Genomic DNA, 19,060 nt, shown 5'->3' with positions numbered 1-19,060 from the left:
TATAACTCTGTGTGTGTGTGTGTGTGTGTGTGTGTGTGTGTGTGTGTGTGTGTGTGTGTGTGTGTGTGTGTGTGTGTGTGTGTGTGTGTGTGTGTGTGTGTGTGTGTGTGTGTGTGTGTGTGTGTGTGTGATTGCCTAGGCGGATGACCGGGCGGTGTCTGTCAGTCAGTCACGATTTTCTCACGTTCTGTGACGTCAGCCCGGGTCGACCAATACCACACCACCCCCCCTACACACACAGACCACCCCCCCACACACACACACATACACACAGACTTGGCATATAGTGCCACCTACTGGCAAGCACAAAAAGCGGTATATCTCGAGAACCGTTTGTCCAATCGACTTCAAACATGGGGAGTGCGCTTAGAGGGACCTGATGGATTGCATTACCGAATTCCATGCAATTCGGCATAGCGCCGCCTACTGGCAACACAAAAAGTGGTTTATCTCAATCGACTTTCAAACTTGAGGAGTGCACTGCTGGGAACCCGACAGAGTGCAGTGCTGAATTGCATGCAATTCGGCATTGCGCCACCTATTGGCAACACAAACAGAGGATTATCTCGAGAACCGAGAACAATTCGTCTGATCGACTTTAAACGGGGGGAGTGCGCTGCTGGGAACCCAACGGAGTGCAGTGTCACATTTCAAGCAATGTAGACTAGTGATGCACAGGCTACCCAGAACCTGGGTCCCACGGGCTGGCCCGCCCCGCGGATGATCTGGGTTGGCAAATTAGGAAAATATTGTGGGCAGGGCGGTTCCGAAAGTGACAAAGCAGCATTATTAAATAACAGCAGCATAACAGCAGACTAATGCTTTATTAAAAATGTAAACTTTGGAGCATTACGCACAGGGCAAAGGTGAAGTCTGGTGGTGCAGTAAACAAAGAAACACTCTTCAAATGAGGTACAGTATGTGCCCTCATTACATTACTTGTTTTTTTGCCCTCAAAACAAACATTTTGGAAGGATTATGTTGTAATTATTATTTGAAGTGTCCATGAATGAATTCCACTGCAGATTTTTGTGTGAATGGACTGTGATCGATTTTACAATGTTACTGCGACGTGACCATATCAATTGAAAGCGGTGATGACGTATGAACGAAATTAAACATATAGGAAAGAATAATAAGTGTTTCCGCAGTCTTACCTCCTTTTGAAGACCCTTTGGATTAGACCAGAGCAATTTAGAGAGAGAGTGGCGTTAGTGGAGGACCAAAATGCTTGACTCATTAGCCAATGAACAGCCAGGAAGGGGTCTCACGCTACTTTTGAATGCTAAAATAAAGCTGATAATGTACAATTTGATTATTATTATTTATTTATTTTCAAAGTACAACACAAACTGTCCATTTTGTTGCATTTCGACAGTGCTGCTTAATCCAGAACCTTACTTCCTGGAACTCTTGAGAGTAAAAAACTGGTCCATTGGAGTGAATGGAGATGTCGCGACTCTTCTATATACATGGCTCTGGATTAGACTAATTGAAAAATCAGAAATAACGCGCTCAACTCCTTACTTATAGCCAGTTATGTAAACTGGGTGCTGAATCCCTAAAACAAGTATAATTCAAAAAACGAAAAGGACAGCACTCCAAGTTTAAAGGTTTTATTGCGACACAATATCTCACCTTGCTTTCAGCGGTGATCCGTCCACCCACATCCACTTCCACTCCCATGTCCATGGCCCCGTCAGTGTCTGTGTATAAAACAGACCAATCCAGGAATCTCCAGGCTGATTCAGCTTCCACATAAAGTCCTGATAATTTGGGAGAAGAAGCTGCAATCGTTTCTCTGTTCTTGAAGTGTAAAAGTTCAGTGATTTTGTTATTCTATAATATCTATCTAATCTATATATACATTTGGCAATGTGGGCTCTGCCTGTTCTCTGTTTAAATATTCATGCCAGCCAGGCCCGTAGCTACCATTGAGGAGACCGAGGTCATGACCTCGGTATTTTCACCAAAATATTTTAGAAAAATAGCCCCGGCCCCCAGATCTATTCATCTGTCATTGATGTTTTAAATCCCTCATACATTAACATGATATATGACAGTTGATCAGAAATGCAACAATTTGCTTCCTCTCTGTGTGCTATAGAAGGAAGAGACATAACTCACCACAACGTTCAAATTTTGTATTGGGGCTAGATTGGGGCTAGACTTTGGGGACAGTTCTATTGAAGTGAATGGGTAAGTAACTCCCCTGTAAGTGATGTTTGTGTAGATGGGCCATTGTATTTAAATGAGCAGTATTCTGCCATGTGACCTGTATGCAGAATATAAATTATATTATATGGGGAGACATTTATTTTTTGTATCATTTTAAAGCAACAGCACAGTAAAGAGGATATTAATCTAACATGATGTCTGTAGTTCTTTATAGATCTAGCCTCTTAATTTTGCTCTCAAAGTGCACCAGATTGAAGCATTTTACTTTAAAATGGACAACATTTTCTAACCGGCTGGGCACAGCCCCCCCTGGGCCCCCCCACGCCACGATAACATTACCTCGGTATTCCTCAGACCCTGGCTATGGGCCTGATGCAGGCCATAGCTGTGGCGTTTTATGTGCAATCGGGCTCAAACTTCCAGGGGATGTAAAGAGCACCCGTGCGGGCGACCTGACATAGCTGGATTTTTTAATTAGGTGATTGCCCAAATTACCTATGCATCAGTGAAGTCATCAATGATGTCATACCATCACTGATGATGTCATCAGTGATGTCATACATGGGCATTGTGAGATCAGTGTGGCATCACTGATGATGTCATCAGTGACACAGACACACACACACACCCACGAGAGACTGAGGCAGAGGGAGAGAGAAGAGACAGAGAGAGAGGAGGAGAGAGTCTGAGGGAGCGAGACAGGGGGAGAGAGAGAGGGAGGGGGAGAGAGACTGAGGGAGAGAGAGGGAGACATTGAGCACGTGCCGAAAGGGCAGGCGAGGCCACGCAGCAGCCGAGCTGCGGGCAAGGCCGCATAGAGGCCGAGCTGCGTATGCAAGCTGCAGGGCCAACTCGGCGAGCTGCAGGGCGGGCAAAGGCGGGCAGCGGGCAAGCCTAGGAATCACGCACGCGAGATGCCTAGTATATAACTCCTCTCCTCATCTGTGTAGCTGTTGGACCCACAGACAATATTGTCTGTAGTTGTTGGACTCACAGACCTTATTGTCTGTAGCTGTTGGACGCAGAGACAGTATTGTCTGTAGCTGTTGGACTCACAGACAGTATTGTCTGTATTTGTTGGACTCACAGACCTTATTGTCTGTAGCTGTTGGACCCGCACAGACATTATTGTCTGTAGCTTTTGGACCCGCACAGACAGTAGCATCTGTAGCAGTTGTACCCACAGACAGTATTGTTTGTAGCTGTTGGACCCACAGACAGTATTGTCTATATTTGTTGGACTCCCAGACAGTATTGTCTGTAGCTGTTGGAATCAGAGACAGTATTGTCTGTAGTTGTTGGACTCCAGACAGTATTGTCTGTAGCTGTTGGACTCGCACAGACCTTATTGTCTGTAGCTGTTGGACCCACAGACAGTATTGTCTGTAGCTTTTGCACCCACAGACAGTATTGTCTGTAGCTGTTGGACTCACAGACAGTATTGTCTGTATTTGTTGGACTCACAGACAGTGTTGTCTGTAGCTTTTGGATTCACAGACAGTATTGTCTGTAGATGGACTCACAGACAGTATTCTCTGTAGCTGTTGGACTCACAGACAGTATTGTCTGTAGCTGTTGGACTCACAGACAGTATTGTCTGTAGCTGTTGGACTCCCAGACAGTATTGTCTGTAGCTGTTGGACTCCCAGACAGTATTGTATGTAGCTGTTGGACACATAGACCGTATTGTCTGTAGCTGTTGGACTCACAGACAGTATTGTCTGTAGCTGTTGGACTCAGAGACAGTATTGTCTGTAGTTGTTGTGTTATTGTCTGTCCTGTTTTTAGAACATCGGGGACCATGTTGGAAATAAGTGTTTACACTTGTACATGCTATCCCTTGGATCTTGTTGTCGCTATATCCATTAATAAAGTCAATCAATCAATCAATCAATCAATCAATCAATCAATCAATCAATCAATCGTTGGACTCACAGACAGTATTGTCTGTAGCTGTTGGACTCACAGACAGTATGGTCTGTAGCTGTTTGACTCACAGACAGTATTGTCTGTAGCTGTTTGACTCACAGACAGTATCGTCTGTAGCTGTTGGACCCACAGACAGTATTGTCTGTAGCTGTTGGACTCACAGACAGTATTGTCAGTAGCTGTTGGACTCACAGACAGTATTGTCTGTAGCTGTTGGACTCACAGACAGTATTGTCTGTAGCTGTTGGACTCACAGACAGTATTGTCAGTAGCTGTTGGACTCACAGACAGTATTGTCTGTAGCTGTTAGACTCACAGACAGTATTGTCTGTAGCTGTTGGACTCACAGACAGTATTGTCAGTAGCTGTTGGACTCACAGACAGTATTGTCTGTAGCTGTTAGACTCACAGACAGTATTGTCTGTAGCTGTTGGACTCACATACAGTATTGTCAGTAGCTGTTGGACTCACAGACAGTATTGTCTGTAGCTGTTGGACTCACAGACAGTATTGTCTCCAGTCAGCTGTCAGTTGAAGCAGTGAGCTCCGCTGCCTCTTTCTGCAACAATGGGTCCAAACTGTTTGTCATCTAATTCAAGGTTTCTTCTTCCATCCTTATTGGACACCACTCCCCTTATTGTCAATGAACTGATTTACTGATGGATTTCAATTCATTCAATGTCAGATTGATTAGAATTGACTATTTACTATGTATTTTAAATCACTCTGGCTGGTGTCACACCAAAGCCCGTAGCTGCCTCATAGGACACTGATTGGTGTGAACCACTGGTGGTTCAGATTCTAACCAATAGAAGATGGATCTGTCATGTGATCATGATCCTGCATGAATCCAGCTGCATCACAAGGTTCATCTACAATATGGAGACTGACCAATATATTTCTATCAACATAACAACACTCCACCATTTACACTCAGTGGATCATCTCAACAGTTTGGACTCAGCAAGAGGCGGAGCTCGATGCTCCAGTTGACTCTTGCTAAATACATATACACACACAAATACATGTATAAACACACAGGCACACACATACAAACCAACACAAGCTGTCACACATAAAAACACAAACATACACACCTGTTCCTCTCTGCTGTTTATGACCACCAGGTGTGAGTCTCTGCTCTGACAGTCCACTCTGCTGTCCCCCCAAGTTTTCTCCTCAGTAGATTTATAGTAACACCTGGAGCCAGATCTCACCCATCCTTCAGGACACACCCCTTATTGTCAAATAGCTGATTTAGTGACATATTTCAAATCATTCAATGTCAGATTGATTAGAATGTATTATTAACTATTTATTTTAAATCCTATCTTACCTCCAATTTTCTTCTTCAGTTGGTCAACTTCAGTCTTTAACTGGTTTCTCTCTTGAGTCAGATTGTGGTAGCTGGTCTTTAACTGGTTTCTCTCTTGAGTCAGATTGTGGTAACTGGTCTGTAGCTGGTTTCTCTCTTGAGTCAGATTGTGGTAATGGGACTGTAACTGGTTATGACTGATGTTGAGCTGGTCTCTTTTTGCAATGACTGAAATATCTGTCAAGAACCATGAAAAAAAACGATGAAACCATGTTTCTTGACTTGGTAAATATGTGCCTGCATGGGTAAGGAGAAAAGCCTGTAGAGTTATGACTAGTTTTCATATAAAGAGTTTAAAGTAGAATGCTGGTGTAATGTGACTGTGCTCTTTTCTCCATTAATATCCATGAAAACTCAACTCTAAATGCAGTGATTTGTCATTCAGAAGTGTGTTGTACTGCAGGACAGAGGCTCCTGTTGTTTTCACAATGACATTAAAAACAGGGGCGGCTGTAGCTCAGGAGGTATTAGCGGGTTGTCCACTAATCGCCTTGGATAAAAGAGGTCGGTGGTTCGGTTCCCGCCTCCTCCACTCTGCATGTCGAAGTGTCCTTGGGCAAGATACTGAACCCCAAATTGCTCCTGATGGTGTGCCAGCACCCTGCGTGGTAGCCTGCCGCCATCGGTGTATGAATGGGTGAATACCTACTGATTGTAAAGCGCTTTGAATAAAAGCGCTATATAAATGCAGGCCATTTACCATTTACAGCTCCTAGCATATTCTTATCAAGGCCATGGGGCTGAGCATGAGGTCTCAGATGGACAGACACACAAACACAGCAGTTATCTATAGTAAATGACGATATTATAGAAATATTATAGGCAGCAGTGTGTCTGTGTGGTTGTTGGGTTGTTTTGGAACGTCAACGCTGTGTAAAAAAAACAAAAAAAACAACAACTCTGATTTGTGGTGATGAATCCATCAGATGACTACAGTATGACCATACTATGACCAAGGCTACAATCAAATATATATTAAAAGGCTGATAAAGACATTAAAGACACCTATCGCTATCGCTTTGTGCCTTAACACGTGGCTTATGCTATCTTCCCTTCCCGTGGCAGCACTGGCACTGCACTGCGCAGCGCCAGAGAATAATAGTGCGCTCAAGCGCAGTGGGGTATTTTAGTGCTAAGAGGTGCCTTTCAAAGCTCTTAGCGCAAAGAATTGTGCACGTGCTGACGATAGCAGAATGGCATGGGGCGCGCCTACCCCATGCATGCCCAGTATAATTATAACGGGCATAGAGGTATTTAGTGCACCAGTGCGCTTGGACACGCCCCCAAATTGTGCTGCGGTCGGCGTTAAACACAGCGCAGCGCTAAATTACTGGTTTTACAACAATAGGGCCCCTATTGTTCATAGCTTATAGTGAGTTGAGATATGAGGTTCTGGCTTAGAGTGAGTTGAGATATGAGGTTCTGGCTTAGAGTGAGTTGAGATAATGAGGTTCTGGCTTAGAGTGAGTTGAGATATAAGGTTCTGGCTTAGAGTGAGTTGAGATAATGAGGTTCTGGCTTAGAGTGAGTTGAGATATGAGGTTCTGGCATTAGAGTGAGTTGAGATATGAGGTTCTGGCTTAGAGTGAGTTGAGATATGAGGTTCTGGCATTAGAGTGAGTTGAGATATAAGGTTCTGGCATTAGAGTGAGTTGAGATATGAGGTTCTGGCTTAGAGTGAGTTGAGATATGAGGTTCTGGCATTAGAGTGAGTTGAGATATGAGGTTATGGCATTAGAGTGAGTTGAGATATAAGGTTCTGGCATTAGAGTGAGTTGAGATATGAGGTTCTGGCTTAGAGTGAGTTGAGATATGAGGTTCTGGCTGAGAGTGAGTTGAGATATGACGTTCTGGCTTAGAGTGAGTTGAGTTATGAGGTTCTGGCTCAGAGTGAGTTGAGTTATGACGTTCTGGCTCAGAGTGAGTTGAGATATGAGGTTCTGGCTTAGAGTGAGTTGAGATATGAGGTTCTGGCTTAGAGTGAGTTGAGATATGAGGTTCTGGCTTAGAGTGAGTTGAGCAGTGTTGGGCACTCATTACTAAAAAAGTAATATATTACATATTACTCGTTACTATTTTCAAAAGTAATATTATTACTTTACTTATTACTCCATGCCAAAAGTAATTTGTTAGATAGTCGTTATATTACTTTTCCGTTACATTCCACACAAATGCAATAGGCCTTTTTCACTGCAGCGATTTTGTGTCTAAAAGGCAGGAGGTAACACAGGTGCACCAAGATGTTAATTGGGGCTTCCAACTTCCAGTCCATTTAGGTGTTCCAGTGCTGGAGCCTTAATTAGTTACGGTAGTTGGTTGCACCTGTGTATACTCTGTCTTCTAGACACAGATGGCCGTTGTGAAAAAGGCCCATGGCGTTTTTCTCATCAAAATGCAGACTTTGCGGTGCGAATGTGTGAACTAGGTCTATTATGTGCCGTTCCATTTAAACTAATCGCTTTGCCAGAGCACAGCTTCCTACAGAGATGCTTGATGAAGAGCACACCTGGCTCAAAGTGATGACTGACAAGATGCAATCTTTTAAACAGCTTCTGTTTTATTAGAATGCAGTATGCACTGCCAATGCAAACTCAATACGTATAGGCTACATCTTTGCTTAACAAGTTTGTGTCACAAATAACGTTAGCTCTGCAACATTAACATTAACCTGACAATAATAACAGCAATGTTTGATGTCCACCAGCTTGTGAGTTTTTACGTTATCTCTGTATTTTAACAGTTTTCCGGTTTCTGTTGTGCTGTCCTCTCGTCTCGTAACGTTAACGTTAGGAAGTTTGAGCTCGTGTTTTTCACAGTGGAAAGAGTGTTAGTAGCCTACCTGTCCTGGACACCGTTTACATTTGACTTTGATGTTCAATCGTGTCACCTTTCTTCCCGACAAAAACAAAGTCATGGGAATATATCCAGCCACGGATTTTCCTCCTTGGCTCAGCACAGGGCAGAGAGGGTGCTCTGAAGTGCTCTGCGGTGACGTCACCTTGTTTTGGGAGCGTTAAAGCCATGCTGCTTGTGATCAGTGAATGCCGACTGCGAGTCGTTTTGCAGCGCTGCGGCATCACAGAATGGACTCAACAAAAGATGTAACGACTAACGTAATGAGCTCGTTTATCTTGAAGTAACTGTAATATTATTACTTATATTCTATAGTAATTCGTTACACTACTCGTACTTGGAAAAAGTAATATTATTACAGTAACGAGTAACTAGTAACTCGTTACTTCCCAACACTGGAGTTGAGATATGAGGTTCTGGCTTAGAGTGAGTTGAGAGATGAGGTTCTGGCTTAGAGTGAGTTGAGATAATGAGGTTCTGGCTTAGAGTGAGTTGAGATATGAGGTTATGAAATGAAAATGAGAGGCTCACAGCAGACGGACAGGACGATGATTCCAGTCAGCATCAGAAGGCCCAGCAGGCCCAGACTCACTGCAGTAGCTCTGAAAGGCTTCCTGCTTCTCTGGACGGCTGGAAGAGACGTTTGACTGTGAGCTCCCGCTAGAGGCAAAGTACACACACATCACATTCACACCAAGCATGTTCTGAATTTAGTTTAACTCTAGACATTGTTAGTATTTTTGTGATTCCGATGCCATTTTCATTTGTTCTTATCTTCCTGATTCTTTATGGATTGCTGAAAAACAAGGGAAAGCTCAGAGAGGTCTGTCATGCTTAGCTAAAGTTGTATGGATGTCTGCAATCAGATTGGTTTTAACCAGACCACTGCAAAAGATTACCAAAACTCTGTCCAATAAAGAAACAACTTGTGAATCCATGTGACTTGTCTTTACAAGCTCTGGTTCTCTTACGGTCTTAAAGACCACATGAACCCAAGTGGCGCGAGGGTCGGTGACATATGAAAACAGATTTAGCCTGAGATGAAAGAGGGTGGAGAGGCGGGCCATAGTGTGTCGATGATTTGATTTGACAGTTCTGAGCACTACATCAAATGAAGACATTACCATTACATAATTATTGGCCAAGTTATTAGTTAGTTTATGTACCTGCTTCCTGCGTGGGGTCAGGCTGCTGGTCTCTCAAAGTGTCTGCACTCTCGTAGATCTCCACCATCCTCTCCTCCCTCTCTGCTCTCTCCTCTGGTTCGCCTCTCAAGGTGTCTACGTTCCCATAGATCTCCACCTTCCTCTCCTCCATCTCTGCTCTCTCCTCTGGGTCTCCTCTCAAGGTGTCTACGTTCCCATAGATCTCCACCTTCCTCTCGTCCATCTCTGCTCTCTCCTCTGGGTCTCCGCTGTTACATCTCACCTTCTTAGTCAAGTCTGGCCTGGCATAAATATCTGTAGACATCTTGAGGGGTGAGAGAACTGAAAACTACACGATTATGAACCTTTACTGAAGCTGCTGTCAGTGTGTCTGTCTGTTAGCCAGGTTTCAGCAAGTGGCATCAAGGAAGTAATACCAGCACCCATCCCCCCCACCCCACCCCTCCACACACACACACCCGCGCGCGCGCACGCACACACACACACACACACACACACACACACACACACACACACACACACACACACACACACACACACACACACAGTCACCACAGTCTCTGACATATTTTCACACATTTATTACTGTTGAATGTAAATGTCATAACTTCAGTGTCATAACTTCATGTTTTATTTTGTATCCACCTTATTTTTGGTGGCCATTTTGCCTTACGTTAAGTATGGGTTCTATTTCCGGTGTAACCAATTTAGATAACCCCCCAGCCCCTGACAAAAAAAACGTCTATGAGGATTTTACCCTTTTACAGCAGAGCCATTCTGCTCTACAGCCGTGTCGTTCGGGTGCTGGGATAACGTAATGCATTGTGGGTAGTCGGCTACTAACTGTGGCTAATGTTAGCGGCTAGCTAGCTATGTTACATGGCAGTAAAACGCCACCAAATTGATTTAACTTTTAACCATTTCGAGTAACACACATTTCGAGTTTCCATACGGACCTCCAGCGTTGGTTAGTTGTTTATAACGTGACTATATTTATAACTTTTATAACGGACTCCAGCTTCCGGTTTATAATTCGGGTCTGCAGCCAGAGTAGTCTCTTAGAACAGACGAGTTGGCTTCCGCAATTTTCAAATGCTCTCGCCATACCGTCTGTACGTTAGACCCCCAGAACATGCACAAGGAAGTAGTGAAAAAAACCTTCAGAACGGAAGGAAGTTCGACGGAATCTGACCAATCACGACACGCGTGTCCACGAAAAATATGTTCCCCCCGGAAACTTAAACCGATGCAGGTTGCTAATGCTAGCAGTGCTTTAGAATTACCATGGAAGCTACGCCGACGAAACCGGTGAAAGAAGACCCTGATAGACGTAAACGATGTATCCGCGGCTTGGAGGAACCTCGTGCAAGACGTGCACTTATTCCAGAGTTAAACGAAAGTGATGAGGTAAGTTGCTAACGTTACTGAGCTTATCGTTCGTCTTACTAATCAGCGTTAGCTAACGATAGCTACAGCAGTATACAGCTAGTTAGCTAATGTTAAATTCTGATTGGACGAATGAGCGGAAGTCCCGCCTTTCAACTTCCTTTTTCTTGTAGATAAGACAGTCTGTTTTAAGAGACTACAGCCAGAGTATAACAAAGGAAATGGCAAGCGGCAACAATGAGTCACGTTAAACCGGACCTTGTACCCACGATTCTTTTTTACAGTGGGGCATTCAAAAATAAGGTGGATAGGCTTCGCCCTTTAAAGAGCATGATGCAGGTTAGACACCACTTTGCATTAATATGTGGGACTTTTCTGTAGCAATTAGGATTCTATTTGGTTTTTTGTTTTGTGCCCACACATACATGTAGCTGCATCTAGACTGGTTTTTGTGAGGCATCTGGCACGCGTGCATAAAAACCCTCAAATCTAGCAATAACACCTGTGACGATTTTAGAGGCCGCTCACTACAGTACATCACCTCCACTCTGTAGCTGAAATTCCCCCCCTCTGTAGCTGAAACGGCTCTCCTCCTGAGCTCCAGCGAGTGCCCCTTGCGTTCGTCTCCGACGATAAAGTTATCCGCCTCAGACAGGGGCGGACTGGGAGCATAATTCAGGCCGGGAATTAGATACCATGCAGGCCAGGCCAACACACGCGGACACACATGAAAAATAAAATGTTTTGGCCGTTTTAAGCAAGATTTGGTGAATATAATGCTAACATGATGTTACATGTTACCTTACCTATTTGTTCACTAAAATAATTCAACATTGCCTAGATAACTGCAAGTATAATATGAAGACGTAAAAACAAACATGCCTCTGTCCAAAAGTTTCACAGCAAACGTGCAGTGTCCTGTCTTGTCTTGTCTGAGGTTAAATGCAAATACAAAAATAATAAAATCAAACTACTTCATCTCCACTTTAAACTGTATTGTGCAGTCCTACTGATAATCCCATAAAGTACATGAATGTGAAAGCAATAAGCATTATACTGTAGCCTACATGTTTCACTTTATGCTCTGAAATTGTAGCCTACCTGAAGGTTCCTGATTCTGAGTTCAACACCACCTCCAGCTCTGCAGGAGCGCCTGCACCAGTGCTAGTGCTGCTTCTGCCTCCTTCTCCACTTTTGTGAAGAAAACCCCCAAAAAATCCAACCCATACTTTCGGTTTAGCCACTACTGTTTACATTTGACCAATGGGATTTTTTTTATATAGCCTAATATAAATAAATAAATAAATACAAATTCGTGTTATTAATTTAATTTCTCTCGAATATTCTAGAGGCAATAGACAATTGTCTACCACTGATATTGTAGTTTAGGCCAAGACACAACATAGGCTCCTTGCTTTCCACCTCTCTGCAGGGCCGTAGCCAGAGTTCCGAAATAGGGGAGGTCCAGCAAGGGGAGGAAAAAATTTGAGTTTTTTTTTTCCCTTTTTAAGCCATATTTAGAGTAATATATCATTTTAAATCAACATTAGGATTATACTGTTGTGATGTCATTATTCAGTATATTCTCTTTCATGTCACCACCTGCTCAGCTCTCCTGTCAACATAATTGTAACTAACAAACACAAACTGTTTTAGCCAAATTCATATCAAAATGACACCTACAAACACAGGTACACAACCCAAGCCGTACACAACACACAAAGTCATCATCGATAATAAAAAAAACATACAGAGGGACATTTATTTATTCCTGATAGGAACGATTGAAAAATAAAATAAAATATATTATGTTGTTTTTACCTTTACACCACCTCTTTTTGTTACTTATTGGGTCATGAAACTGAAACCATGCATATAGCCACCTGCATACCTGACTTCGGGAGCTTGGCAATTGGCATCATGCATGATTAGCCAGTAGCATCCCAACGTGTCACACAGGTAACATTACTTAAGAGACAGACTAGACACTTACTTTCTTGGTTGTTGCTAAAAAATCTGTCAGTGTCACTCACTGTCTGTCGTTCACTCGCTCACTGTCTCGCAGCTCGCTCACCTTCAATTATCTTGCCAGGCAGACAGACAGTCATCACTCACCACCAGGGGCAGACTGGGATCATAATTCAGGCCGGGCATTAGATACCAAGCAGGCCAGGCCGATACGGGCCGACGCGCGCAAAAAAATTTGGGCCGTTTGAAGCCCAATTTGGGCCGTTTGAAGCCAGATTTGAGCCGTTTGAAGCCCTATTTGGGTCGTTTAATGCCAGATTTGGGCCGTTTGAAGCCTGATTTGGGCCGTTTGAAGCCCAATTTGGGCCAAGTCCAATTTTACAATGAGATGCACCCACTTTAAACCTGAATAAAGTAATAAAACCACTAGTAAACCAGTAGGCGGCGCCTGGCCTGCTGTTCAGTGAGTGGCCTGGCCTGGCCTGCAAAAAAAAAAAAAAAAAAAAAAAAAAAAAAAAAATTTTTTTTTTTGGCAGGCTGAAATATTAGGGGAGGTCCGGACCTCCCCGTTCTCATAGCTAGCTACGGCCCTGCCTCTCTGCACCTCTTTTCTTCTCCATTTTGGCACCATTGAACAGCAAGCCCCGCCCACCCACACTGGGGTCTCAGCAGCTTCTGACTAAAAAGTTAATACATTCCTCCCTGCCTGGTTGCCTGCAGCCTGCCTGCCTGCAATCTGCACAACTAGGAACGCTTATACATACTGGCCTGCTGTTCAGTGAGTGGCCTGGCCTGCAAAAAAAAAAAAAAAAAAAAATTTGCAGGCCATGCCAGGCCAGGCCACTGGGCATCTGCCCGAAGGTGGGGTATTTTCATAAGAATCTTGAGTCCTAACTGTATATATATATATATATATATATATATCTATCCGAAAGGGGGGGAATCAAATTTTTAATTTCCCCCGTTTGATCAGATGTCATTGCATTGATCTCAAGATGTGTGAATGCAGCCTCCCCCCCGCCCCCCCCCCCCCCACACGCACACACACACACTCAGTCTGCCATGTCATTTAGACTGTGGACACTTTTTGAAATGGACGATTTTGTCCCCATCACGTTTAACTTTTAAGAGCATAATTTGTTAAAGAATGTTCTGAAAAATAGCTTGCACCAATTTGTCTAAATGGCATGATGGTGTTATAGTCTCCTATCTGAAATAGAAGAAGCGTGTCGATTGTTTGCTGCTTCCGTTGCACAGCAGACGTGTGGCTTTCATGTCACATTGTGCACGTGTTACGGTGCAGGCTGAGGCGATCTATCGAAAACATCTCACCACATAGACCACAGTGGTGACTCATTCTAGGTGACAACTCAATCTTTTTATATAGCCTAATATAAATAAATAAATAAATAAATAAATAAATACAAATTCGTGTTATTAATTTAATTTCTCTCGAATATTCTAGAGGCAATAGACAATTGTCTACCACTGATATTGTAGTTTAGGCCAAGACACAACATAGGCTCCTTGCTTTCCACCTCTCTGCACCTCTTTTCTTCTCCATTTTGGCACCATTGAACAGCAAGCCCCGCCCACCCACACTGGGGTCTCAGCAGCTTCTGACTAAAAAGTTAATACATTCCTCCCTGCCTGGTTGCCTGCAGCCTGCCTGCCTGCAATCTGCACAACTAGGAACGCTTATACATACTGGCCTGCTGTTCAGTGAGTGGCCTGGCCTGCAAAAAAAAAAAAAAAAAAAAAATTTGCAGGCCATGCCAGGCCAGGCCACTGGGCATCTGCCCGAAGGTGGGGTATTTTCATAAGAATCTTGAGTCCTAACTGTATATATATATATATATATATATATATATATATATATATATATATATATATATATATATATCCGAAAGGGGGGGAATCAAATTTTTAATTTCCCCCGTTTGATCAGATGTCATTGCATTGATCTCAAGATGTGTGAATGCAGCCTCCCCCCCGCCCCCCCTCCACACGCACACACACACACTCAGTCTGCCATGTCATTTAGACTGTGGACACTTTTTGAAATGGACGATTTTGTCCCCATCACGTTTAACTTTTAAGAGCATAATTTGTTAAAGAATGTTCTGAAAAATAGCTTGCACCAATTTGTCTAAATGGCATGATGGTGTTATAGTCTCCTATCTGAAATAGAAGAAGCGTGTCGATTGTTTGCTGCTTCCGTTGCACAGCAGACGTGTGGCTTTCATGTCACATTGTGCACACGTGAGTGCAGGCTGAGGCGGTCTATCGAAAACATCTCACCACATAGACCACAGTGGTGACTCATTCTAGGTGACAACTCAATCTCCCACGATGTTTCATCTGAGCCCTTATATCCCCACCACTTTTCAACACAAAGTGATGCCCTGAGCTCTGCTACATGGACACATAACAAGCAGCAGAGTGCAAACAATGAGTCCAAAAAGGGGATAACTCGCCAGAGTGTAGAACTGAGAAAAATGACCTAAAAGGTTGTTTTGTTGTCCAGACAAATGAATTGTCTGGAATTTTGGAAATGTGTAAAAAAAAATCCTAACCTAACTTAAAAAAAAACTTGACCTTTGACCCTTATTTGGAAGTTACTGCCTTTGCATTGTTTGCTAAATAATAAGGGGTGATGTCAAGGCAAAAGGCAGTATTTGATCTTCAACAGATCACTGGAGCTGTCTGAAGTCCCCTCCTGCTACAAACGCTCCTCTATAATCCCAATACCAAAGAAGGCCTCCATCACAGGACTTAATGACTGCAGGCCCGTCACCCTGACGTCTGTGGTCATGAAATCCTTCGAGAGACTGGTGTTGGCTCACCTGAAGGATGTGACAGGACACCTGCTGGACCCCCTGCAGTTTGCTTACCGGGCAAACAGGTCGGTGGATTATGCGGTCAACACGGGACTGCATCACATACTGCAACATCTCGGCTCCCCGGGAACATATGCAAGCATCCTGTTTGTGGACTTCAGTTCGCCGTTTAACATCATCATCCCAGAAATCGTCCGCTCCAGACTCATCCAGCTCGGTGTCCCAGCCTCCACCTGCCAGTGGATCATCAACCTCCTGACAGACAGGACTCAGCAGGTGAGGTTGGGGAAAATCACAACCAGCATCCGAATAATCAGCACTGGCGCCCCCCAGGGATGTGTGCTCTCCCCCTGGTTCCTCCTCTACAACGACGCGCATCTCCGGGGACCCATCAAACTCCTGAAGTTTGCAGACGACACAACGGTCATCGGCCTCATCAAGGAAGAGCAGCAGAATCCATGCCGCATGGACAGAGAACATTCCCACTATCCCAATTTCAGATAGGGATATGGTTGAAAAGCAGCAAAGTTTTCCATTAACAGACCCAATGCAAAAATGAAAAGTACATTTTTCCACTATGATCCAGAACCAAAGAAAGCAAACTGTAGGTGTACACACATGATCAATCTGTAGTGTTCAATGCATCCCAGGAGTTATTTTGCAAAGTGTTGCCATTTACTTTAGTGTCCCACTATTCATGCTTTGTCTGCTCCTACTTCAGTGATGTAACATCATTTCCCAGAATGCCTCAGAGAACAATAGCTTTAGCAACAAGAGAATGGATGTTTTTCTACTGGAGAAAAAGCAGGGGTCAGGCCTTGCAATGCATTCTGGCCTATTGAGGCTGTATCTCTATTCTCCTTAGCATTCCCATCATAGACCTTGCAAAGAAAGACAGACACGTGTTTCCAGGGAGAAAAGTTGTATCCTTTTCATATAGTGAACATGGTGATCAGTTCAGGGATGTAGTGATCGCAGTTGAAAAATGGCTGTTCGATATCAGAAATCACAGATTTGTTTGAGTGATGTATTGTACACAGGTGATTCAAAAAGGACTTGTTTATATTGGCTACCAGCTGAAGGCTATTCGAGTTCTGCTGATCACAATCACAATGCATCATAGTCATTGTACACATTAGAAAAAGGAAATCCCACTCAATTTAAGAACTGAATGCTATTGCTTCAACAGATCATCACTTGATGACTGTGAAAATAAAGTCCAGAGAATTTGTTTTCAAAAACCAGAGAACTAAGACCAGAGGGATATTCTGGAGAGAAGTTTATATTGTATATAACGTATATTTATATATACTTTTTAAAACTTCTGTTTACAAAAGAATGAATAAGAAAATACATGAATGATGTAACAGGACACTTAGTCACAATAGATATGGGCAGTCTAAAAAAATGTATGTGGGCCCAATATTCATGGGACTGTCCTAAAGCAGGAATAGCAGGGAAAGATTTAAAATTGAGTGGGATTCCCATGTAATTCTTGTGGCAGTGAGAAATGGCAAATGCTCTCTGGGGAGTTTTTAAGAAGCAGGTGCACACAGTTGGCCAGATACCATACTGTGAATTTTGTTCACAACTGACAGCATTATTATTAGATCATCTCTTGCCACTTGGCATTCACGAAAGCCATGCAAGATCAGACTTTCCCTTGTATGGAAATATTACAAATTTTGCATGAAATGGTGACTCATCCAACAGCAAGAACATTCAGTTGAATAAATAATTAACTCTTTAAAGTTATCGGACTGACTGGGATCCTGCGACTTGAAAGCCTCCCCCTCAGGGATTCTCCTATAGGTACCAAGTAGAAGACGAAACCCAACAGTCACTGAAGATCAACGGCAACATTTGTGTCAGGACCGGCTCACTGATGAAAAGGTGGTCAATATAAGGGTGCTTTCTCACTGGCGCCCCGGTACCGTTCCCGAGCACACTTGTGCCCAAATTGACCCCAGTTTCGGAACATTTGACCCAGTGTGAACGTTGCGTACCGTTCCGTTCTGCGCCCGGGCGCACAACAGGGAACCGTGACAGGTCACAGGATCCACTTAAAAAGGTGGCCTGGGGAGCGCTTTGGTGTGCCCGGGCACGAAACACTTGCGAGTGTGAAAGCCGACCGTTCCGAATCACATAGACAACAAAAGGGCGAGGATAAACTCCAGGCATAGTTGATGATGCAAGTGCACTCCGTTCCGTTTCCGAGCGCGGAAGAAATGCTGTAATGTGAAAGCTGACCAGCGGGGGGCAATCGTTCCCGGGTGCGGAACAGAACGGAACGAAAGCAATCGTTCCCAGTGAGAAAGCAGCCTAATGCATGACGACGCATCAGCCTGGTTGTATGTTCTTGCTGTGCTGTGCCTCCTAAACTGCCGCCAAGCGCTCCTTCCAAACTGAATCCATGACTGAATTAAAGTGCAGAATCATCTGATAAACGGACGAGGTGTGTGTGTGTGTCATACGAAGTCAAAAAGTCCAAACCTATCTGGAGTGTTGCAGTAGAAAGCAGTTAAGTTCCACTCCTGCACAGCACCAACGCCATCTAGTGTACGGCATGAAATGTTTGTCATCCTTTCTGCACTGCGGAAACCACCTCATTCGAAACCTCCAAGTTGATCATTTTTATAGATACATGTCACCCCATTTTTGGAAAGGTGAACACTCTGATTAAAAAAATAAAATAAAATAAAATAAAATACAATGCCAATCACAGTGCTAGCTGAGGAGATGCATCCAAACCAACTTCACCATAGACCTCAATAACACATCAGAGGACTGCTAAGAGAACTGGAGAGCCAACGTGATCAACGTTGTACATTTTACAATTGCCTTCAAACAGATATGTGTTGTATGACCAGAACCCAAAAACATGTGGGGAATTGTGGTGAAAATAAAAACAAGTAGGATTTGTGCCCATCCTTTCAACCCAAACTGGGTGAAACATGCCAAAGTGCGTATGTCTATAACTGTACTCCCATTTCACAGAGTGCTGTCATGAAAATGTCGTCTCCTACTTTCTCTATGGGAGCTGGTTTCAGTGTACGTTGGCTAGCAAGACGGTCTGTCCAGTACACAGTAATAACTAGCGAGACGGTCAGTCCAGTACACAGTAATAACACAAACTTTACTAGATTTCCTTCAAATGTCAGATATCAGGGGTATGATGAGGCTTAAAATAGAAATGAACATTCCATATATTAAAAAAAAAGAAAACTTGAAAAGATAATTTGGCCAGATAATTACATCAAATCCAGTGTAATAAGAAACAATTGCCGATTATTGAACTTAACATGAATACAGCCCAACTCAAAAGAAAACATCTAGGTGTTCAGAAAGTTAGCAAATGTGAAATT

This window comes from Poromitra crassiceps (assembly GCF_964638095.1).
Source record: "Poromitra crassiceps genome assembly, chromosome: 17".
NCBI classification, from domain to species: domain Eukaryota; kingdom Metazoa; phylum Chordata; class Actinopteri; order Beryciformes; family Melamphaidae; genus Poromitra; species Poromitra crassiceps.
This window is presented reverse-complemented; position numbering follows the sequence as displayed.